This window comes from Eublepharis macularius, chromosome 7 (genome assembly GCF_028583425.1).
Source record: "Eublepharis macularius isolate TG4126 chromosome 7, MPM_Emac_v1.0, whole genome shotgun sequence".
Taxonomy (NCBI): domain Eukaryota; kingdom Metazoa; phylum Chordata; class Lepidosauria; order Squamata; family Eublepharidae; genus Eublepharis; species Eublepharis macularius.
This window is the reverse complement of record NC_072796.1, coordinates 113,087,026-113,112,648: the sequence shown is the minus strand read 5'-3', so window position 1 is coordinate 113,112,648 and position 25,623 is coordinate 113,087,026. Positions and strand designations below refer to the sequence as shown.

At 41.1% G+C, this 25,623-nt stretch overlaps 1 protein-coding gene across 2 annotated transcripts in view; it reads left to right on the top strand.

The window, feature by feature from the left end:
- Positions 1-6,323: 6,323 nt before the first annotated feature.
- Positions 6,324-25,623, top strand: part of NCALD (neurocalcin delta) — a 73,258-nt gene continuing 53,958 nt past the window's right edge. Inside the window, exon 1 of one of the 2 annotated variants that reach the window (XM_054985233.1) lies at positions 6,324-6,468. The gene's annotated coding sequence lies outside the window, so the exon portion shown is untranslated. Of the gene's footprint in view, positions 6,469-6,647; positions 6,738-25,623 lie in introns of those variants that run through there. The other variant, XM_054985234.1, reaches the window with a different exon arrangement.

The window sequence follows — 25,623 nt, the reverse complement described above, 5'->3', positions numbered from 1 at the left end:
ATCTGCCTGTAATGAAAGGAAGCTGTGTGAGCAGCCACAGGGAAAAGAGGAAAGTCTCAGAGTCCAATGCAGCCTGTATTTCCAAGCGGAAGTATGATTTGTGTTTTTACTGGTTTTAGGACATGTTCAGTCTGGTTAGAGAAGATCTGTGAACACCTACATTACCTTCATGGTGGTGAATGATACTCCTAATGGAGGCAACCTGCAGCTTCCCAGAACTGCAGCATGGAATGGTGTTGTGGTATTTGCCTGCTGCGATATGGGATCCTCTGCCAGGCCTCCAGGGAGTCTATGAAGTCACACTTCACCCACTTAAACATAGGTCAAATCCACATTACTCATTCTAAGTCACATGTTCCCCGCATTCCCCACGCAATCCCGAGTGCCGGTCACATTACCTCATTTAAACGGACGCATTTCATTCGCATTTCTCCCAAATATGTGATCACAGGTTTTCAACGGGAGTTTCACAGTGGCCGTGAACAGGCCAATGCGCAATTTACGCGGTTTTTTTAAAAACCACCCCCCTTCCTGTCTCTCCAGCCGTTCCGAGAGTTCCTATTGGCTGATTCAACTTGCAAGTGCTCCGTAGTCTGCAAAAGACTGTTTTTGACTTCATAGCATTGGATTTATTGATTATGCTGTTTCTGAATCAAATCTGGTAGTTTGAAAAATCATTTTGGGGTGAATCCATCCTCAGAATGGACTCGCGAAACTTCCTTTTTAACTGTTTTTTTATTTTTTTTATTTTATATTACTGTAATATCGAAATTACGAAATATCGAAATAATGACACTCCAAGGAAGTGAAACTTCAGTAAAATTCAGGCACTGAACTGTCCTGCATAGGAAATGCCCACGAAAGCTTCCCACATGCTTCCAAATTTCCAAAAAAGAAACAGGAGAGAGCCATCAGTGCTGTCAGTGGGGGAAAGAGAGGCATAATTTTCGAGCGGCCATGTGACCGGAGGGACGCGCGAGAAAGACGGATTGGAAGCAGGAATGTGAATGAAGAGGAAAAAATCGCGGATTGGAGGCAAACGGAAGATATCCGATAAACATGCGGGTAATGGGTGAATGTGGATTTGACCTTGGTCTGACATTGATTGGCCGAGTGGGTGAAGCCAGCTTCATTGAACTCCCTGGCAATGGCCCTGTAGATCACCCTGTTACGTTGGTGGGGGCCTGCCATCAGCTCATGAGTGAACCCCAACCGCAGGTTAATGTGCAGGGACATCTCATGCTGTCAGAAGGTGCCCCTGCTTCTTGTAGGAGGCATTTTGGCTAATTTAAGCTTACCACCTGCCTGTATGATCCTTGCTCTTTCTTTAAATCTTCCTTGGGGTGAGCCTAGCTGACTAGGTGTGAAAGGTAGTTAATGCTTCCTTGAGAGAGGAGTGGTTGCCCCGGCCTTGAAGCAGGCTGTGGAGTATCTACTTCTAAAGAAGCCTATCTGGACTGATGAGATCTCAGTAACTATCGACCAGTCTCAAATGTTCCATTCTTGAGCAAGGTGATTGAACAGGTGGAAGCTGGACAACTTCAAGCTTTTCTGTTCAGAGGAGTTAGCCGTGTTAGTCTGTAGCTTTTCTGTGTGAGGCAAATTGTTTATTAGTGACATAGAAATCAATGGAAGTGACTTTCAAGAAAATATGTTTGACTAAAGTGTAAATGAACAGGGAACTCAGTTCCATTCCATTTTAAATTGGGTGCAGAGTATTGCTGGGTCCTATTTTTCGCATTAAACCTTAAAATTGGGCAATTTTTACCGTTCAAAATCACATCTCTGAAGAACATTTTTCTGATAGAACTGCCCTGATATCCAGTCAGTCCATAATGATAAATACAAATTACTGGGCTCTGATAATGGAATCGTCATGGTTCCCTGGGAACAGAAATCAGAGCTGTTGCTAAAGGTGGGGGGAAATGGCTTGTTTGAGATTTTTTCTTATAATGCTGCATTCATGGGATTAACTTCCACCTGAGCTGATTTAAACAATGGTCCCTTCAGTAGCAGATACACAGTGAATGGGAAACAGTGAATTGTTTTATGCTTGTATTTCAAAACCGTTGTTACTTGAAATGGCTTTTCAGGTATTTTATACAATAAAATTTATTTTTCCATTGAAGCTGTTCTTTTTTTATTGCAGTAGTATAAAAGCCAATACATTATGCTAAACTCACTTATTTCTTGATGTGAACAAATTCAACAATACTATTTCAGGGAGGCACTTGGAAAGCTGTAATTCTGTTTAAGATTGTGGAATGGGCTCCCTGAGGAAGATAGGGGGTGCCACCTTTAGCAATTTTCAGGAACCACTGAAAGACCATTTTATTTTTCAGGGCTTTTAACAGGGTTGGAACACAGGCATCTTTTGAGGTGAAGGGGTATTCACAATTTTATTTGGTATGTTTAAATTGTGATGATTTTAATTATGAATTGTAAGATGCCTTGAAGCCATGAAGAAAGGCAGGGAATAAATATTTTAATAAATACAAAATAAAAAATGATAGAGGAGGACATCAGGAGATGTGTTGGTTTTGCTACAAAATACTTTATTTTAAAGGAAAAAATTAAGATTGGTATTAAAAAGTACTTTTCACTTTTAGAAGCATGATTAGGATTTAAAATTTAAAAACCCAGCTACAGGGTTTGTGCCTTGCATGTACCAATACAGCATATGTTTCTGCTTTTGCTTTCATTTTAAGAACACAAGGCAAAGGACATGAGTTGAAGTCTGTGTACAGGAACAGTCAATGAAGTGGTAGAACTAATGCCTGCAAAGGTCCTAACAAGGAATTGAGCTATCTCCTCATCCGTTTTCTAACCGGTTTAATAAATTTCAAACAATCGCATTATCATTAATTACTGCTACAGTGAATGGTTTCTGTTATAGACTGGATCCAGACTAAATTGGACATGTTCCTCAGTTGTCCCTGGCTGCTGCAGCCCCCCCCCCATGTTATTTCTCTGGGTTTCTTATCCCTTAGGAGAGGCGGAAGTGAGCTGAAGTGAGGGGGAAGGCAGGAAAGTTCCATTCTGCCATTGGAAGATTTAGTCTGGATCCAACCCAGAGTATGAATTTTACATAATATTTCCAGCATATCATGTTCCTTTCACTTTGCTGTTTACAACTTTTGTTGTTGGTATAACCTCTGCCTAGTGAGGGCATACTTCATGCATCTAATGGCAGGCTGTAGTCCAAAAATGTTTATCCTAGAATAAAATCCTTTCAAAGTGCCACAAGTCTCCTGTTCCTGGGCTATATCATTTCAGAATGTCTGTGGTAATAGAGAAGGTTACATGTTTGAAAATCACTGTGCCAGTATTATCCATGCTTTTAGAAATCAGCCCGTTTTTATTGACGAGAAGAATGTCTCTGTGGTGGCACCCAGCCACTGAAGACCTTCTGTAGTAAAGTTCACCTGGCATCTAATCTCTTTTAGGTATGGGGTGAAGTTTCTCCTGTTCACCTGTGTTATTGATATTAGTAATCTCTCCACTTGCTTTTTAACACCTGAAGTTGCATTGCTATTTTTTGCTGTCTCGTTATGTTTTGAACTTGTATTTTAATTTTTTTAAAAACTTGTTAGTTGCTTAGAGTGCCTTTAAAGTAGTCAGGTAGTCTAGGAATGGTCTAAAGAAACAAATAAATACTTGGGGAGTGGAAACTTTAATTACTGAGCATGTAAACCATTGAGACCCTTATTTATTTTTGCAGACTATTTTGATTCTGTTATAGGAAATGGAAAACAAACTATTTACCATGATTTCTCTTCTAATATGGACTTTAAAAACTACATTTATTTTTTCTCTCATATTCTTCAATGTCTCAAAAAACACCTAAATTAACATTATGGTGATATACAAGTCATTTTAAATTGCTTAACCAGTTAAGAAGCATGTGATTAATAATCTAAAATGGATTTGCATCTGAACCTAAACCACACGTGCAGTATAAAGAGTAGGGAAGTTGAAATGCAATTATAAATTAACCTTCCTGCACGGTCATCAATCTGTTTAGAAACCTGTTCCAAAGTCCCTTTCTGGTTTTCAGATGTGCACAACGACAGCTGTGCTGAAGAGCTGAAAAGCACTTTTTAAAATTCCAAGTGTGAATTCTCTCGGGTGTGTCAAATATGTTTTGATTCTTTTCTTTTAGTGGTGTACAAATGTAACCCCCCTTCAACATTACATAGATAATTCATTAAACCACAACTCAATTACAGCAGTGTGACAGCAAGATGGGCAGTAAAAGTCAGAAAAAACAAACAACAGTGCCATTAATTCAAATTAAAGTTGTTTGTTTTTGGAGGCTTCTGTGTTAAGGTGTAAAGCAGTTTGCTTACATCTATTTGAAATGTCAGCTGTTCACAGCACCGTTTTGCTGAGGCTGCTGGATTTTATGTTTTTCACTCTGGGTACATATACCCAAAGAAGTCATCACACAAGTCATGAATCATGCACACCTGTTTAAATTAGAGCTGTCAACTTACATGCACACTTCTTCTCTGGGGATATGTAAACCAGAATTTTTAAACAGCTGTGTGCATGTACATAGTTGCACATATAAGACTCTCTTGTGTTCATTTTTAAGAAAAATACATACTAGCATATCTCACTGGCTTTGCATTTGTGGTGGCTAGAGATTTGGGGTTATGGTAGATGGTTCCATGAAAATATCTCCTAAGTATGTGGTGACACTAAAAAAAGCAAAATTCACACTAGAAATCACAAGGAAAATTATTGAAAATAAAATGGTCAGTATAGTAACTGGGTATATTGTATGGATTTATAGATGCAGAGGAGTTAGCCGTGTTAGTCTGTGGTAGCAAAATCAAAAAGAGTCCAGTAGCACCTTTAAGACTAACCAATTTTATTGTAGCATAAGCTTTCGAGAATCAAGTTCTCTTCGTCAGATGCATGATACAGAGACTCTATCAGATGCATGATACCAGTCTCTGTATCATGCATCTGACGAAGAGAACTTGATTCTCGAAAGCTTATGCTACAATAAAATTGGTTAGTCTTAAAGGTGCTACTGGACTCTTTTTGTATGGATTTATGGTTCTCAAAAAGATGCTCTAAAAGTGAAATTAGAAAAAGAGGAGAAACAGGCAGCCAGGAGAATTGGAGCATCTTCCATATGAGGAAAAGCTAAAGGAGTTTGGGAATTTTGTGGGGAGGGGAGATGTTAAAGGGGAAGTGTGATTCAATTTTATAAAATTATGAATGCTGTGGAACAGGTGGATACAGAGAACTTCTGTTTTCTTTTCTATTGTGCTAAAGCTCATAGGCAATAAAATTGATTAGCAATTCAGAACAGCCCCCCCCCCCGGTCACTTTGCACTGCAGAGTGACTTGAGGGGGCCACACAGTATATAGCTTATTCTCAGTGCAATCCTAAGAATACTTTTTTTAAAAATAAGCCCCATTGAATAGACCTGAGCAAGATTCTGAATAGACCTACTTACAATTGTTGTTTTTATTTATATAATTAAAAACAATATTCAACGTCCAAGGCAGAATCCAACCAGTCATAAAGGTATCTCAGAGGAACTTTCACATTCCTTCTGCAGTTTCCAAGTGGATATGACTGAACTTTTTAGAAGGGCTTTTGACTTGTCTGGATGAAAGTTTTTAACACTCTGGCTTTGAACAGCAACTTCTTGAGCTCTTTTTTTTTCAGTTTATTCGTTTTTATTCATTGTTGTTTTTATGACATACTGATATTGTTGTCACTTGGTTACCAGGTTTTGGGGAGAAAGGTGGGTCTACAAATGTTCTAAATAAATAAAATTAATTTTTAAAAATCCGTAATGTATTAAAGCATTCAAGTACAAAATCAGTTTGCAGACTTTGTGGAATTTATTGCCATATGCAATGGTACAGGCGGCCATTGGCAAATATAGCTGTAAAGGGGATTAGGCAAGTCAAATCCATGGAGGAGAGGTGTATAAATGGTAACGACAACTAAACAGAGCTCCTCTGCCCGCCAGTTAATGATGGTGGGGGGAGCTTGTGGGTTTTTCTAGCCACTGTTGGAAAGAAGATGCGTGACTGCATGACTGGCCTTTAACCTAATCCGTCAGTGGCGGGCTCGCGCATTTGCAAACGAGGGGGGGCAGGTTTAAAGGCCCCCCTCGGCCCTCCGAGGCGAGATGCCGGTCCGGATGAGTCCCGGGATGGGTCCCAAAACGGCCAAAGGGCCCGTGGAAACCATCTCGGGGAGCCTGGGCACGGTTGCCACGACAACCCATGCTCTTTCGGTTCGCCTCGAGCCATGTGACAGGGACGTTGACGTCAGCGGGGAGGCTGGCTCTGCCGTCGGCGCCTTCTGAGCCAAAGGCTTGTGTGAGAATCTGGTGGATGCCGGGCTGCTGCTGCTCTCTCTCCTGCCGCCGCCGCCGCTTCCTCCCGAGCTGCCAGAGCATGGAGTATTAAAGACGCGCGTTTCTGCAGTGTGAGGTAAACAGCCCGAGCGCCAGGGGCTGCCATCATCACCCCCACCCCAATTTCTCTTCCCCGATTGCGGGCTGAGCAGTCATCGTGTCCCCATCCCTCCCCGCTGCCCCGAGCGTGTTTGTTTTGGCCGCGCTGGAAGTTTCCCTCCAGGAGCAAGTGCCGCTTCAGGGCTCCGAGGGAGCCCGCGCCGGCCGCGCTCGTGTGCGGCAGGGGCGGCAGAGGCAATGTGGCGAGCGGGTGAATGGAAGAGGAAGGAGGCGTGGGGCGCTCGGGTGAGGCGTGGCGGGGGGTCTGGTGCGGGACTCCGGCGGCGTGCGAGGGACGGGTCGTTTTCTTACTCGCTGGCGATGGAGCCTCTTTGGGGGAGCGAGCAAAGGGGCGTCTGTCCGAAATGGAATCCGACGGGGGGAAATGGGTTTGGGTTTGGTTCCTGCTATGCTCGCAGTGCAATCTATGAAGAGTTGCTCCAGGATTGCTTACAGTGCAGTCCTATGAAGAGATACCCCAGTCTAAACCCAATGGGTTTACAGTGCAATCCCAGAGTTACTGCATTTCAATGGGGTTAGTCTGGAGTGACTCTGTTTAGAATTGTACTGGGGTAACTCTTCATTGGACTGCCTTTACTTAGAAGCATTCTAAGTCTTGATGGGATTTTTCTACCTAGTGAGTTTATCTGGAACCCCAGGGCTAAAAACAATCTTTTGGAATGTGTGGAAATTACTCCTCCGGACTTAAGCGGAACTTCTAAGGAGATAGTACTGTAAGAAGCCATAAGCCATTATGATCAGGAATGGTTCTGTTAGCAAAACGTCTGCGCTTGAATTTTATCTTTACCCTCCTTTTCTGCATTAAATGTAGATTCTCTTGCCTAGTGCCGAAGAGTGTGTTGAACTGACAGTTTGTTGGAACCAGAAGAAAGGGTCAGGATTTGAACGATGCCAAGATAACAGTGTTAAAAACTCAGTGGATTCTCCTGCTCCTTGCCCATTCTTTCTTCCAATTGCCGTTTTCATTTTTTCTTATCCTGAGGAGAAAAAGAAAGTTGCAGTAGCTAAAAAAAGATCTCTAATTTGAGCGATATATTACTACTAGTTGAAAAGAAAAAGGCTGTGAACATCATGGAGGGAAGAGAGGAAGGAAAGAACCCATTGATAAGAGATGTACAGAGTTCAGTGGTTATCAAAAGCTTGGCTGTCCTTAGCTATGTTTCCATGTATTGTGTATGGATGGATGCCTGCCTGCCTATATTACTCTTATCCAGCTTCAGTACTGGGGAAATCTTTGCACACCTAATAGTACAATAGTATAGTACAATTCATTATATATATTTAATTCAAAGTGTAGGGCTTTATTGTTGATCTTAACAGTTACAACTCTTCTGGATCTGCATTTAAAACACAGCAATTATTTTAAAACATACCAGTTAAACTGATGTACGTTCTGGTTTCATACCCTGACAGCTCAGTTCTGTGCATGTTTACTTGAAAGTAAGTGCAGTTTACTCTCAGGTAACTATATAGAAGATTGCAGCCTTCACTTAAAAAAATTGTTGCAGATTTTCTTTGTCTAAATATGTTGTGCTTAGTATGTGGGAAGGCATCTGCAGAGCTGATGTTCTGTGGGGTGGGAGGAAGAGAAGTAAATGCATCTTCTTAGATTGGCATGTTTGATCTTAAGCTTAGGCAAGTTTGATCTTAAGCTTAGACAAATTATTTCATGTTAACTTGTGTGCAGGATTTCCACCTTTCTGGTTTTTTTGTTATTCAGCAAATATTTAGGTGGTGCTGTCCATCTTATTTGCTTAGGTAAAATGTGTAGCATCCTAAAAGAGTGCAGCAACTTTAAAAGACTGATACAGGCAATGTAATGTTACTAGTCTGTTAAAATTCTACATGGAATCCCTCCTGGTAGAAACAAAAAAAAATGAAAAATCCCAATATATTATCGAGCCTTTAGACTTAAAGGCTGGACTGGGAACCCATATGCCCCTCAACAGTAGAAAAGTCATTGCAGTCAAGAGAAGTATTCCTTTGAGTAACTGCAGTAAATTCTAACAAGTTCATACAGTGTTATAGCCTTTTAGTCTCTGGAAGCTACAGTAGCTGCAATTCAGAACCCATTATTTACTTCAAAATAAGTCTTGTTTATTGGCATCCTCAACCCATTATTTACTCTGGAGTAGTCCTGTCATGAAGCAGTGGGTTGTGGATTACAAAGCCATGTTGGGGTCACAGCAGGTCTCAGACTGTCATTTCTTGGATCTGAGGTCAGACTCTGCAGATTCACACAGCTGAATCTGGCCACTCTCTGCAAATGCATCTAAGGTTTGGGCAAGAAGAAGAGGAAAGTTATTTTAATATGTGTCTTTGTGGTTGGCCAATGTATGTCTTGAAGATGTGGGAAATAAAACGTTTCCTGGCAAAAACAGGATCCTTCAAACCACAAAAAGAGATAGAGCTGAAGACTGCTACCCATTGCCCACCCTTGAGATGGGAGTGACTCTTTGGCTTTGCGGCTCTAGCCCTTTTAGGCTGCTGTCATTCCTCAGCAGTGTTAAATTGGGAGCTGAGCAGTTTCACTTTGAATGTCAGAATTTGCTGTTAGGGTCCAGAAATCTTTCACTGTCTGAACTACAAAAACTAATGAATGTTGGGCAGGGGGAGCAAATGGCTTTTTAAAGTTTTACCAAAAATAGAATGATATCCTTATGGACATGGGGATGCTGAATCTGTTGCATTTCTGCCTACTTTGTGAGAAAGAAAGCAACAACTCTACTTTCTACTTTATCATGTGGCAATGCTTGCTTGCTTGAGCCATCTCTTTTTATCCTACTATGATAAAACAAAAGTCCAGTGGCACCTTAAAGACTGACAACATTTATATCAATATGAGCAGCCATTTTCACACTTCTTACGAGTCGCGGAACATCGCGCAAAGCTCCTGTAATGACAGTGTCTTCCTGGCGCAATTTCCCATCATAACTCCAGTTCTTGCATGAAATCGCGCCAGGAAGACGCTGTCATCCCGGGAGCTTTGCGCGATGTTCCACGGCCGGTAAGAAGTGTGAAAACGGCCAGCTTTTGTGAGTCACAGCTCACTCCTCAGATAGGTGCAGAAGTGTGCTGTGACTCCCAGAAGCTCGTAATGCAATACATGTTGTTAACCTTAAAGATTCTACTGGACTTTCGTTTTATTTTGCTATAGCAGACTAACACGACCATGCTGTTGTATATATATTGAATATATATATTCAAAAAGATCTCCCTGATTGCTTACCAAGTCTTCATGCCAGTGTGGCATCTTCTCTGGGCTGCCAATACTGAGATGGAGACTCTGCATGTGACTGAGTAGTCCAGAAGGATATCTGATTACCTGCATTGAGTATCCACATGGAGACTGTATCTCACAAAAGCATTTTTCTATGGCATCATTGTTAGTGCCTGTGAAGGAGTCCTAGTCTTACAGGTACTGATCTGATGTGTATGATGGGCGTGTGTGGAGGTGGGAAACCCTGGGTCTGTATGCCTCTGCTTGTGTCACATAACTGTGTGTCATATATGCTACTGTGATAAGCGTGTTTCAGCAGGTTTCTGTGTGGTTGATCCTGCCTGAATTCCTGGAGATTGGATTCCGTGACAGTGAGTTCTATAATAATATGCTTGCATATATAAATAATTATTAAGCCTAGCTTTGGTTAGTGGCTCATAATACATATGGTGTTTGATTTATTATAAAACAAGTGCCTTTGGGTGAAATGTAACCTACAAAGGATCATATTTAAAAGTGATTTGAAAACAGCTAATTGACTGCGAATGGAGGGTGCAACCAGCCAGATGATATAGATAGAGCCTTCATTCACTTCTCCGAATCTTTTAGGTATGTCCAATTGAAATAGAGATTGTGCAGCTGCAGTACTCACTGAATAGAACCCAAAGGCTGAGCTCTTAAGTTTGTCCTGTGAAGACTCATTGATAATTTGTAGTTCTGCCAGCATGGGGTGTACTTAGAATTTCAGTATATCTCATGCTAGTTAGTGTTGGTTACTTCTTCCTATTGCTACCATGTGAACTAAACAGTATTAATCCAATAGTGATAAAGACATGACTGGAACCATCCCGGGCAACTGATTATCCCCGCAACTAACCTTGTGATGCCGGTGGCTTGGAATCTGAAACATTTGTTCTGTATTAGGCAGGGTAAGCACTAAAACATTCAGTGCTGGTTTCCAGGATTCTGAAGATTTTGTACAGCCTCAGAAAAGAAGATCATCAACAGACATCAGTGCTAGCCAACCGAGACAAGTGCTGGCCACAGTAGGAATCCGTGAAGAAACGTCAGTGCTGCAAGGGGCTCCATCCTTTGTGGCTAATGGATGTACAATGGATGTTACAAATGGTATAACTCTATTTAGGATTGTGCTATTCAGCTTCTTTTGAAAACAAGGTAGAAGTCAGAAATTCTTAGCTTACGATAAGAACCTGCTGTGGATCCACACTTACCATCTTTTAGACGCATGTTCAAACTTCCAAACTAAATCAAGCCCAGAGGTAAGTGGCTCTTTCTGTTCTTAGAGAAGCCCTCCTATGCACAGTGCTAATCGGCCAGCCCTTGTGACCATCCTGCTCCCTCAATTGGTTTGTAAAGCATATATTTATTTATTTATTAACAAGATTTTTACCCTGCCTTTCAGCTCTCGCAGGGCCACCAAGTTGGTTAACAAGGCATACAAATTGAAAACTGCAACTTAACAACCATTAAAACAGCACACAAATTCATCATTAAAAGAATTTAAAACTAGAGCTTAAAATAAACATGAAAGATAAAAACAACAATTAAAACATTGGCAAGGGAAGAGGGATCTCTGAGGGAATGCCAACTGAAATAAAAAAATCTTTGGCTGCCTGCAGAAGACTAACAGAAGGAGACAGGCAAGAATTCCTAGAGTTTTGGTGCCACTACAGAGAAGGCCTTCACCTGGATTGCCACCTGCCTTATCTCAGATTGGCTGGTCCTGTTGGATCTCTCAGAGCCCCACTCCGAATTCAATGCCTCAAGTTTAAACAACAAAAGGTGTGGCTTTTAAAGTTATTGCAATGGATGAAAATGATGGATCCACGCTTGAAGCATGGGAAGGAGGAAAATCTGTAGTGAAATTGGAGTTGGGGACATATTGCTGGTGAGGAGAAGCAGAGCTATTTCTGTAGCAGAAAAAAAACCTCTATCAACTTCTGGAGGGAGGGATGCCTGTCAAATTCAAATTTGTCTATGTTGTTGGTTCCTGCAGCTCTGATATAGAAGGGCCACAGGACAAATCGTGTTGGTGGTAATTTGGGCTTGGAAAGAGACAAGTCCAGCCACCACTCCCCAGCCCTGCCAATAGAACATGAGATCTTGCTTTAAAAAAAACAAACTTTGGGGGAATTTAAATTCCCCCTCACCTTTTTCTCAGTTTTCAGATTTTTCTGAAAATTTAGGAATTTCTCTAAGTTGACAGAAAAATCCCCACTATCTGTACATGGACCCACCAGAAAAAAATATGCAGCACTGTTGATCTCATGCTCTGTATACACCACTAGGGTTTAGATGTGATGTCCAAACCATGGTGTCATGATTATGGGAACCAGTCTACTGCATGCTCTTTCTTCCTCTAACTAAAGTTCATCATAACATCTAACCCAGAAATGCTGGTTTATGCTCTCTCCTCAAACTAGCATTCCAAGATAATCCTGGTTTGGAGGAAAGAGTGCAAAAATCATGTTGCACAGTTCAAACATAATGGCAAACTATGTTTGCTGTGAATCTGAAAGTCTTTCATTAACTGCCCCCATATCAGGGGAGCAGGACGCACGTGAATCTGAAGTTTCCCCTGTTCCTTCCCATAACAGCCAAATTATGGTTTGGCTATTACCTGAAGTAACACAAAGCAAGCAAGCCAAGGAAACGTCTATCCTAGAAGTCTTTTTAAAAATGTTCTAGCTTTCCATGGGCAGGATTGTGGGAGAATATTCAACTGCGTGATCTCCCACTCACATTCTAAAGTGGCCAGATCAAACAGTTTATATTTTTTGGTACATTTAAATCCTGCTTTCCCCCCATGGAGCTCAAAGCAGCATACATCAGCCTCCCTTCCTCCATTTTACCCTAACTCTGTGGGAATGGTTGGGCTGAGAGAGACTGTGATTGGCCCAAAGTCACCCACCACACTTCTGTAGTAGAGTAGGGATTTGAACATGGGTCTCCCAGATCCTAGCTCAATATTTATTCAATAAACCAAGCTGGCTGTCTTATGCATTGCTTTGAAACCTGTTCATTTGGATCTCAGTTTGCATATGTGGTGGCAAACATTTCTGATAGAGGTCTTCAGCATCAAATAACTTGCCCACTTTTGCTTTAAGACAAATATGACCCCCAAAATATGTGCATCAGAAAGAAGTCTTGAAAAGATGGTAAGTTTGAAGGACAAAATTGCTTTTACCTGGATGTAAATAATCTAATATGTATATAAGATAAAACACATTCCTCCCCCCTCCCTTATATACAGTTCTCTTGGCATTATTTTGTCCTGGGGTTATATAGGGATTTGGCACGTGTAACTCCCATTAGTCTTAATGCGAGATGCACGTGTCAATCCTTTGTACGCGGTCCTGGATGAAACTGTCTGCCACATGAACAGCCTCCTCTTTTCATCCAGAGAGAGGATTGGCTCTCGGCCATGGTTTTAAGAGAATCAGAGCACTGTACACAGTCATTTAATGCTAAACAAAATATTGGCTAAAAACTAGTGTTAAAGCTCACTTGGGCCGTGTTAATTGAACTCATTGAAACCAGTTGAATTTACAACCAAATTCTTCATGTAATTTTATCTGATAATTGCACTAATTTATTTAATGCAAATGTTGGGATTGTTGCCTGAGGGTAGAAGTCAGCAGGAATACATTAAGCAGCCATTTAATACATTAAGTGCAAGAGTAACCTGCCTACCTAGGCCTTGGAGAAGGCTTGCCATTGTGAGATGCATGGAAGGAGTTCATGTTCATGAAGATGCATTGAAGGAATGTACACATTTATCCTGTTTTGGTTGTTTCTGTTTTGCATATGTTGGATTGTGAATGTTTTCATTTTGCTGATTTTTATTGCTGATATTCCCATGTGTTTGTTTCTTTTACACCATTTATATTCTAAATAAGATTTATGCTCAATTGGTCGAGTTCCCAGGAGATTTGGGGGCATGCCTGGGGAGGTGGAGTTGGGGAGGATATGGTGTCACTTCTGAGTGACTCTGCAGGCTGCATCCCCTAGTCTCTGTGGTCTTTATCATAGAGACCAAGGCAAATTCTTATGGCAAATTCTTATATGTGGAGGCCATTTTCCCCTCCTGATTCTCAGTTCTTTAGGAGTCCCGTGTCGCAGAGTGGTAAGCTGCAGTGTGTGTGTGTGTGTGTGTGTGTGTGTGTGATGTGCTATCAAGTCGTTTCCGACCTATGGCGACCCTATGAATGAAAGACCTCCAAAACGTTCTATCTCTAACAGACCTACTCAGATCCTGCAAACTGGAGGATGTGGCTTCTTTTATTGAGTCAAGCCACCTCGTTTTAGGTCTTCCTCTTTTCCTGCTGTCTTCTACTTTTCCTAGTATTATTGACTTTTCCAGAGAATCTTGTGTTCTCATGATGTGACCAAAGTACGATAGCTTTAGTCTTGTCATTTTAGCTTCTAAGGAGAATTCCGGCTTGATTTGATCTAGTACCCACTTATTTGTCTTTTTGGCTGTCCATGGTATCTGCAAAACGCTCCTCCAGCACCACATTTCAAATGAATCAATTTTTTTCCTGTCAGCTTTCTTTACCATCCAACTTTCACATCCATACATAGCAATGGGGAATACCATAGTTTGGATTATCTTGATCTTGGTTCCCAGAGAGACATCTTTATCTTTAAGGATCTTATGTAGCTCCCTCACAGCTGCTCTTCCAAGTCTCAATCACCTTTTGTTTTCCTTGTTGCAATCTCACTGTTGGTTGATGATTGAGCCAAGGAATAGAAAATCTTGAACGACTTCAATGTCCTCATTGTCAACTTTAAAATTGTGTAGTTCCTTGGTAGTCATTACTTTTGTCTTCTTGATGTTCAGTTGTAATCCTGCTTTGGCACTTTCTCCTTTAACTTTCATCAGTAGTCATTTCAAGTCTTTACTATTTTCTGCTAGTAATGTGGTGTCATCTGCATATCTCAAATGGTTAATGTTCCTCCCACCAATTTTCACTCCACCTTCTTCTAGATCTAATCCAGCTTTCCTTATGATCTACTCTGCACAGAGGTTGAACAGGTAGGGAGATAATATGCATCCTTGTCTGACACCCTTGCCAATTGGAAACCATTCTGTTTCCCCGTATTCTGTCCTGACAGTAGCCTCTTGTCCAAAGTACAAGTTGCGCATCAAAACAATCAGATGTTGTGGCACCCCCAAGCTGCAGTACTGCAGACCAAACTCTGCTCACGACCTGCGTTCGATCCTGGTGAAAGCTGGGTTCAGGTAGCCAGCTCAAGGTTGACTCAGCCTTCCATCCTTCCGAGGTCGGTAAAATGAGTACCCAGTTTCCTGGGGGTAAAGTGTAGAAGACTGGGGGAGACAATGGCAAACCACCCTGTAACAAAAGTCTGCCCAAAAAAGTCATGATGTGATGCCCCCCCATGTTTGCACAGCAGACTACCTTTACCTTTACCTCTCAGTTCTTTAGGGACAGGAAATTGAGGCTGGTGGGTGGATAAATGGGAAGCCTAACTGTTGATACAAAAATAATATATGTAGCTATGCAGGTATAAGCAATATCAAGAAACTTAATAGAATCAGACAGGCAAAATAAAGTTGGGGAGGGGATTGTAAAAAGGCTGTTCTTTAATGCTTTTCACCAGGATTAACAATAACTTGTATAAATAACAAATGGACCTCTGCAGAACCTTTGGAATCATCAAGATTTGCTCTCTTAGCCCCACCCACCTCACAGGGTGTTTTGTTGTGGGGATAATAATATACTTTATAAACTGTTCTGAGTGGGTGTTAAGTCATCCTGAAGGGCGGTATATAAATCGAATGTTATGTTGTTGTTATTATTATTATTATTATTATTATTTATAAATGAGCCGAGATGTCATGCATGTGGTATTTGTTAATGTAGATTCAGTCACTGCTCTGTGGTCTTTGTGAACCTTAAGCACAAAAATCCAGCTCTAGAATGTTTCTGGCATTTCCCTTTTCAAGATACTGTTATACAGCAGTTGCAATCGTGCACTGGGGGGAAAGATTTGTGTGGGTTATGTTCTTGCTGCAGTTTAAATTTACCTTTCTAAATAGCAGGGAGTAAAAGTTGAGATTTGAAGAACAGTAATTTTGTAATTATTTTACACAGATCAAATCACTTCTGTAGCCAGATTTGCGTTTCAGTCAGGAATAGATTAGGGAAATATAATTAGAAACCAGAGTTCATGAAATATGGAATGCAGTATTTCCCAAAGGAACCCTTGTGAAGAAGTGTCTCTCATTCAAACATGAGCTGAAATCCTATAGTTAGATGAAGAAGAATGTGCTGCTCTGGAATTCCTTTCTTTTGGCTTTCTGGTTTATTTTCATCCTTTTGGTAAACATCGTTTCTTTTCTAAAAGGACATCTTTTTTTCCCATCGAAGTATGCCTTCTTGGTAGGCACTTGGCTCACTCTTTGTAACTGGATAGATTTCAACGGGTCAATTCGTAGAAAAAGAGCTGGAGGAACTCATTAGCATAACTCATTAGCACAATTTATTAGCATATGCCATGCCCCTTGCCATCACCGGAAGTGTGTCATTAGCATAACTGATTTGCATATGCTACACCCCTGACATCACTTATCCTGGCTGTTTTGGACCCAATCCTGGCCATTCAGGGCCAAAATTGGGTCCAAAATGGCAAAAAGGGGCTGAAAATGCCCGAAAAGGGGCCCAAAATGGTCAGGATTAGGCCACTGCTGAGTGGGAGAGTGATCCACCACCCGTCAGAGGCCTAATCCAGGCCGTTTTGGCTCCAATCCAGGCTGAAACGGGCCCAAAATGGCTGAGAGTCAGGTGGGCAGGGCCACCTAACATGTGACATCTTTGGGGAACTGCCGGAACTGCGTTCCAGCACGTTCCCCCTCGAAATAAGCCCTGGATTTCAACTGGATCATCCCATTCATTAAGATTTGTTGGTATTTACTTTTTGTGTGTATGTGTCATAAGCAAGGTGAGGTTGGTGGGTATACGGGAGAGGGCTTTTTCAGTGATCTCCATGTTCTAGAATTCCCTGCTTCGGGAGGCTTTTTTTTCCTAGAGGAACTTTGAAGGTGGGAGAAGAACAGGCTAAGATGATTTTAATGCTGGTTGCTTTTGTTATGGTTTCTTTCTTTTCTTTTTTATGTTCTTGCTGCTCGTTGGATTTTATGGGGAAAGCTTCTGGTGAATTCTTTGAGTTTTAACTGGTTTTTATTGGTTTTCTCTACTGGTTTTATACAGAGCTTGACATTGTATACTTTTTTAAAAGACTACTGTAGATATTTGTCATTTTTATTTGTGTTTCTGTTTTGCATTTTAGTGGTTTAAATCAGTATGCCACTCTGAAAGCTCAGAAGAAGGATGATACTGGTGTCCTGTGTTACTGCAACTATATATCATAAAACTCTTTCCAAAATATTCTGTTTTTCCCCTGCACTGCTTGTTCCCTTAGGGCCAAACTAGACGTGATGGCATCTTTGTGTCTGCCATGGGAATAGCACCACCATTTTCAAGCCTAAAATGGCTGATTTAATGCCAATTGGGCTTGCAACTCAACAAAGCATTCTTGTCTTCCCCTCCCCCTCTGCCCAGCATGCCTTTTCTTGTGGCAAAACAGCCACAGGGTGGGTCACGGCCATTTTGGCACTTGAAAAGATGCACAGAGGAGAGAGATCCTTGTCCTACTGCGCAACACTTTAAAATTGCCCATTTTAGACTATAGAATGGTGGTGGCATTCCTGTGATGCACATCATCACATCTAGTTTTTGCTCTGATTCATGTTCTGGGCAATACTTTTCCTGTTGGTGGACATGTTGTAGACTGGAAAACTTCATGTCCCCTTCTCAAAACAACTATCATAAGTGTGGATATTGTGTGGATAGTTGCATTATTGCCATAAGTATGTTGAAATACATAAGTAAATAGGATGATATGTGTGGCAAAATCATGACGTTATCACGTCATCATGACATTCCTTCCTCCCAAGGATGTGTTGTCCCACTTTCTATTCTCAGTGATAGTCCTTGTAAACATCTTACCAAATATGTAAAGAAATAATTATGTAAATATGTCAGGAATATGTGTTTGTTAGGATGCAGAGATTATGCCATTGTTCACTCAGAACCTTAGTAAATGACATGCACCTGATGGCCAACATATGCTGTCTCATAAGAACATAAGAAGAGCCCTGCTGGATCAGCTGTGAGGTCCATCTTCTTCAGCATCCTGTCTTTCACACTGCCCAACCAGTTACTCTGGAGGGCCAGTGACAGACCAGAGAGGCTGAGGCCTCCCCTGACATAGCCTCCTGGTGCTGGTATACTGCCTCTAAATGTGGAAGTTCTCTCATCATCTCTAGTAACCACTGATAGACCTATTCTTCATGAATCTTTTAAATCCTCTCTTAAAGCTGTCTATGCCCATGGCGATCACTACATTCTTTGGCAGCAAATTCCACATTATAATAACTCATTGTATAAAGAAGTATTTCCCTTTGTCCATCCTGAATCTATTTTCAGTCAATTTTACTGGACACCTTCAAGTTCTAGTATTTTGGGAGAGGGAAAAAATTCTCTCTGTCTACTATTTCTATTCTGTGCATAATTTTATAAACTTCTATTATATCTCATCTTAGCCATTTCTTTTCTAAACTGAAAACTCCTTTCCAAACTGAAAAGTACATGTAGCACTCCCTGCAGAACACTAGATAGCCTCTTGCTAACTTTCTACCATCGTAACCTGTTTGCTTGTTTAAAGATTTTCTAAGATTGAATTAGGGCGCGTACCAGAATCCATGCGTATTTCTGTTGTGGGAAGAATACTACAGTACACCATCCTCCTTGCTGATATCCTTTTCCAGGAAGCTCAGACCAGAGGAGTTCTCTCTTGCTCCCCCTTGACCTTCCTGGCTGAATTCCCAAGCTTAGGGTTGCTAACCTCCAAGTGGGGCTTAGAGATTTCCCAAAATTACAACTACAGAAATCAGTTCCTCTGGAGAAATTTGCTGCTTTGGAAGATGGACTAGCATCCCTCCTATCTCCAAACCCCACTCTCCTTAGACTCCACCCCCCAAATTTCCAGGAATTGCACAGCTCATAGCTGGCAACCCTACCCAAGCTCAACTCCCCTGTTAGAAACCCTTTTTGAAAGCACTGGCTGCAAGCCCCAGGATGTAAGCCCCCAGGAATCCTATGTGTTTTCTTATAGGGTCAGACTTCAGATCTTATGCATGCAAACAGCCATGTCATTCCTTAGTTGTTCTCAGATTGGCCTCCGGAAATAGTCTGGATATTGGCTAGGATCTAGATCAGTTATAACCACAGCAATAATGAGTTAAGATACTCAGTGTGCTTGTTGCCAGTTTGCATTCCAAAGAGACTCTATATGATGGCAAGGCCATTTCCTATGACTGTCAGGCAGATGGTAACCATTTTTTATTCAGACATCTCATGGCTAGCAACTTGGTTGGTTGATTCAGTTGCCATGAGTAGGAGCTGCCAGGTTTGCACAGTGCCAAAACCCACTTCAAAGTTGAGTTGCCAATGGCATACTAAATACAATTACTGTGGCTTAAGAATCCAGTCAGTTGGTTTGCCACTAACTGAGGAAAGAGGTAACTGCTGCCTGGTGAGCATGTCAGCTGATGGAAGGCAGGTCCGAAGGAGAATGGCTAGCGAGTTACAGACAGTGATCAGGCAGTGGGAAATTGGTTGCTGGACAAGATAGACTTTGATCTGATTCAACAGGGCTCTTTTCGTACTCTTGTATGGCTTGGAAACATGATGCTAGAATCCTATTTACTGAAATTCCTTCCCTAAAGCATTGAAACAGGAGCCACTTCATTTGTAGGTAGAAAGTAGGACTGGTTTTACACAGGTTACAGCATGAAATGGGAAGGTGACATGGTTTATTTATTTGTTTATTTAAAAACTAGAACTAGTCCATTTGGTTCTTAAATCAGTTTGTGTCCAGTAACCATCTCAATGATTAAAACAAAATATAATAAACGCCATAATTTTTAAAGACAGTTGAGGGAGACTGAAAGAATAGTGCAAGAAAAGCATTCTAATTAGCCCTCCAGAAGTACTATTAGGCAAAATACTTGCCTACTCCCTTTCATTCTAGGCAGCAAGGAATCATATATGGTAGACCTATGGTTGCATGACAGGGAACACATTCTGCAAGAAATGGATGTATATAAAGCGGGCCTATGCAACTGAATGAAGTCTATTGGCTATATTGTGTTTTTCCCATTTGCTTGACAGCCCACTACATTTTGCTCCTTGTTATGAAACAAGAAGTGCATTAAGCCCCCAGCTGACTACACTCCTTATGCATGCTGATCTATGTTTGTCTTACTGGGTCAAAAGTTGTGTAAATTAGGTACAGTGTATGCCTGAGCTTTAGTAGCCAACTTTGCACCCCTTGGAAAACACTGCCTTGAGTATGCATGCTATGAAACCTTGAGCGGATAAATCTAAAAGCCTATATATTGCAATTGGTATGCCTGTATGGGATGCCATTCATTTTTTTGTAGTCATATTGTGTTATTTTACTGTGTTAAGGGTCTGTTGAAATCCCATGTGCAACATAAGGCTAACTGCAAGCCACAAGAAAACTTTCCAAACCAGTAAACTTTTATAGCTTTTATCAAGTTGCAAATTTAGAAATAGCTCAGTGATGTCTTGCTGGGAATGTTTAAAATAGCAATGTGAGCATTTGTTCCAGAGCTCAAGAAACACTAGTGAACTCTTGAACATAATAGCTCTAGCAGGTGCTCTGGAAGAATCAAGAATCTGCCTTTTGCTTCTTGCTTGCTTTTTTTAAAAGGAAAAGAAAGAAGACTGACTTTCACTTCATATTAAATGGGCATATAAAATGATTTAATTGCTGGTCGTGTGTCAATGAATGGAAAAAACAGAGATGAAGTTGTTGGACCAAAACTATAAGCTGGATTTGTTTTGTTTTTTGCTTTTAGAAGCAAAATGTTCTCATTCAAAAGAAAGAGTCTGCATGAACTTGTTGCATGAGTTCAGTTGAAAAAAAGAGATGCTACACCCCATTGACTTATTCTCCATCTCCATTCTGCTTCTCGCGGGGCACTGTTATTTGCTGAGTGGTGGCATGATGGCTGGATTCTCACTAGCTTTGTCATTTTGGTTGCTGCATGTCCAATTAGAGCAATTACATTCCAGCAGTGAAGCTAGACTTCATCTTCTGTCAAGGCCAGGTCCCATCATATTTATTTACACACTATGTGATAAACTACTTTACTCTTATTAATTTATTTTCATTGGCAAATTTGCTGAAGCCATTTTGCATAGTCTTCTGTGGCCAAGATTGTATCTTTAATTTAATTAGTTCAGTATTATCTGCCTCGATCAGCAAGGTCTCATTTGGCACCTTCTACCTGAGATTCTTTACCTGGAAATTTCCAGATTGAATTCTGGAACTTACTCCATGCAAAGAAGTTACATCTGGAGGAAAATTAATTTATGGGAGCAATCCTAAGCCGGTCTATGCAGAAGTAAGTCCCATGTTTTTCATTGGAATTACTCTTAGAAATATAGAAAAGAGTCCAGTAGCACCTTTAAGAACCACAGAACTGTGGTTCTCAGAAGTTTATGCTACAGTAAAGTTGGTTAGTCTTAAAGGTGCTACTGGACTCTTTTCTATTTTACTACTACAGACTAACACGACTAACTCCTCTGGAACTCTTAGAAATGTGCTCTAAAGGTTGCAGCCTGTCAGTTACCATATGAAAAACATTTTTTCTGACTGTGAACCCCATTAAGTAGACCTGAGTAGGATTCTGAGTAGACCTGTTTAGGATAGGACTGCAGTGTATAATCCTATATAAAGCCAGTCACACAACTTTCCTTTCGGCTTGTTCCAAACTAGATAATTTTCGTTTGTCAGCCTGTTTCGAATTGGTCTTTAGTGACTGGACAGGTGATTCAGATTTCCCAGATATTCCTATCCCCAGATTGTACACATAGGCAATTGTGACAGTTTTTGCACATGACTGCTGGGGGACATGCTACTTAGCTAGATATCTGACGAACCTATTCACATGATTGCGATCACAGTTTGAATAAGTCCGTGGTGTACAATGAAAACCAGAATTAGCCTCTCCCTGCAGGTTATATCAGTTGTTCCTGAAGTTTGCTCTACTGACAGAGAACGTTCCTTGATCATGAGCGGATTCTTTGGCAAAGCAACTAAACATTTCAGCCTTTTATTATCTTGCTAGTCTAAAAAGAGCATTATGGAGAGAAAAATGGTGTGCAGTAAATTGCAACTAGAAAAATAATGTTCCATGACATGTAGAATCACTATTGGATATTTTCGAAAGCACCTGGGTACTGAAAAGCTTATTAAAATCCATGCAATTTATGACCATCTGTCTCAGGAAGAGCCACATGGAGTCCCCAAAGCACATTTTCACACCTTGCTGGGAATATTCTTCTTGACCAATTTTCTTGTTATTCAATAAGATTAATCTACAGCACTGCCTTTTGTTAAGCTGTCTTAGACACCAACCATGTCACCATCTTCTCCGTAAGCTTAATCTTACGAAAACTCATTGGTTCTGCCTATGGCTTTTGAATAGTTCTTATAATAACGTTTTCCAGGATATATTGTTCCTTTTTACCAATTTTGGTTTTTTATCCTGGAGGCAAAGTGTGGTATAATGATGATACACTAGGGCCCAGGTTCCACCCCTATTTTGCAGTGTTGGGCCCGTCACTCTCAATCTAAACCTACCTCCTGAGGCAGGTTCAAGAATAGAGTGAAGAAGGGAGAACAATGTATATATATATGGCTCTGAGACTGGAAGAAGGGCAGGATAAAAGGTACTAAATAAAGGGTAAGAGGAACCTCTTACAGAACAACACTGCACTTTAGTTTGTATCGTGCCTGTGATGGTGCATCTTGTGAGCCCGGCTGCAATTCCATAGCACTGACAATATTGTTAATAGCATAATAAAATTGCAGCTCCCTATGCTTACTGTGTGGGCTGACATTACCAACATCGGATTACCCTTTAGAAAGTACATCTGATTATTTTGCAGTCGATCAATATCATGAAAATTGATACCATAAATACCATGCACATTAAAAAAAAATTAGCCTATAACTTCTAGTCAAAATAATATTGGGCAGGATAACAATGCATTAAGGAAAATAACAGGAGAAAAAACAGTATAAATCCCTACACTGGCATAATTAGTATCATTAATGGATATATTTATAAAGTAAATGTGTTGGCTGCTTGTGCTTTCAACCCAAAGTAGTTTTATTGATTTTGTGTGAGAAGCTTTCCCCCCCTGCTTAGTATTAAAGAGCATCCCTCAGTGAACAGGTGTTCTTGTTTACCTGAGGCATCACATTCTTTGTTCTTTATTCTTTACAAATGGTCCAATGTAAGCTATATTTTTTACAGATTCCCCGAATACAGGATTATTCCATGAGGAAAGGGCTTTAGTTTTGCCTGGTCTTCTGTGCTGATGTATTATAATCCTAGTGCATCGTGCCCTGGTTTGCTTTAACATACTTCACAGTGAACAACAGGCTGACATCTGTAATCTACTGCACCATGTTGGTAAACATTCTTGACTTTCCAGACTGAAGTGTTGTCGGCTGATTCCCAGAGATTCTGTGGGTTTTAAAACCAGAATGCTAATAAACTTGCAAAATATAGGTCTTCTTAGCCACATGCAAATCCTGGTGTGTAATAGCCGAGGGCTAGCCCCAGAAGAAGAGGCAAATCTGCACAATGGGGCCAGCCATAGCTACAGTATAGGGTTCTGCAAACATGGGGGAATCCCCTCAACTTTGTGGAAGAAATGTTTTTAACCTCCCCCCTCCATCAAGTTTATAGTAATGTCTGCATACTGATAGACATTGGGGAAAAAACTGCTGGACAGTGTGTAGTATTGGGGGTCTTATTAATTAATTAAAGCGATACAGCTTTACCATCTATTGCATTGTAATGATCTTTTGAAACTTCACTACAGATGCTGATTTTCTGCTTTTCATCCCGTGCTCTATCAAGTTAATTACAATATTATTATACCTTATACTCTTACTTTAAATATCCCTCCCACCTTCTGGATGGATAAAAACCCTACATAGTTCAACTTCTAAACTTATCTGAAGAAGGTAGCTTTGACTCTTGAATGCTCATATCCTAGAAATATAGCTGGTCTGTGCTACTGGATTTGAATGTTGCTTATTTGTTAATAAAATTGTTTTAGCACTATAGTGCATGAATGAATTAAAGAACCAAAGTGGAGGGGGGGTAGGTTATCCCAGCAGCTGCGTTCAGTATGCTCCCCAAGAGCCAATTCAGAATTAATGTGGTACATTGTGGAATAGAAAATGGGGGGGGGGGCGGCAGAGGAAAGGGCTCAGAAAACTTCTCTGTGTTGAAATTCCATCACCAGTGTGCGTGCCTCAGTGTTCATGGTGGATTAGCTCCAAGTTAAAATTCCTGGAGATTTGGAGGGTGGAGCCTGGTAAAGGTGGGGTTTGGGAAGGGGAGGGTATAATGTCACAGAGTCTGCCTTCCAAGTCAGTCATTTTCTCCAGGGGAACTGAACGCTATGCCCTGGAGGTCAGTTGTAATTCCGGGAGATCTCCAGCTACCACCTGGAGACTGGTAACCCTACAAGGAATCCTCACTGTACAGTAGCACCCCAGAAGACATTTGGCTGTTTACAAATATCATGTTCTGTTTGTCACTGTTGTGGGTCTGGTGAATAGGCTTGCCATTCCCCTGCCCCGGGAAGGGAACCCCTCGCTCATCTGGCCAGTGGGGGGGAAGCATGGAGGTGAGGAGAGGTGTATGCGCGTGCTCTCCCTCTACAGAAGAAACCCTGGAACATGCTGAGTGAAAACTGCCCCTTTGGAGGTAGTTTTTACTTTCATCAAGCACGCTACAGCTCCTTCCCTCATCCTGTTGAAAAATTAGCATGATGAAGGAGGGGGAAGTCGGTCTCTCTTGCCCCCTGGCCTGGACCCTGCTTGGCCTCCTGGGACCCTTGGCAACTGTAAATACTAATGATACTGTTAACTATGGTAGCCCTTGTTTTAAGCATTTTTCTTTGTAAACCCTGAACTTCTATCAGAAAGTTGTCATCTTCTATATCAGCTTAAACATTTTAAGAGCTTATATGACAAACATGTGATAAATTCTGCCTCTCTTCTCTCAGTTTTCCTTTACTCATTCTGCGGGACCACCTCTCTCTCTGTGTTCCACCACAGCAGCTTTGCTCATCAGAACAGGTCTTCGGTATGGGCCACTTGCACATGGGCAAAATCAACAACTGCTTGTACATGTGCATTCTCTGTGGTGGCCCCCACCTGATGGGACAGCTTACCTGAAGAGGTCAGGAAAGCTCCCACTCTCCTGGCGTTCCATGAACAATGCAAAACTGAATTATTCAAGAGGACTTTTTTCCACAGGAGGGGTGTATTGTAAGGAAGAGATCTCAGAGGAATGCATCAATACAGGGACAGGGACCATAGGCTTACTATCTGTTGCTTTGGGTATCCTACTGGGTTGTTCTAGATGATTTTGTTTAATGTATTAATCTTAGAACTGCTTATGCTCTGTTCCAGCATTTCTCTAACTCTGTATTAGATTTCCGCTGGTTTTGCATTTATATACCCTATTGCATTGTTTATGGAAATATCCTTGGATTTGGCTGTACAAACTCACACGAGTCTCAGTGAGAAAGGTGGACTATAAATAATGTATATAAATAAATAAAATTCTTGTCCCGTCCCTGTTTATTTTCTCTTACTGCTGCAGTTGCATATTCTTCTTTCTCTCTGCCCCTCTCTTTATGTCTGCCTAGAACAGCTGTC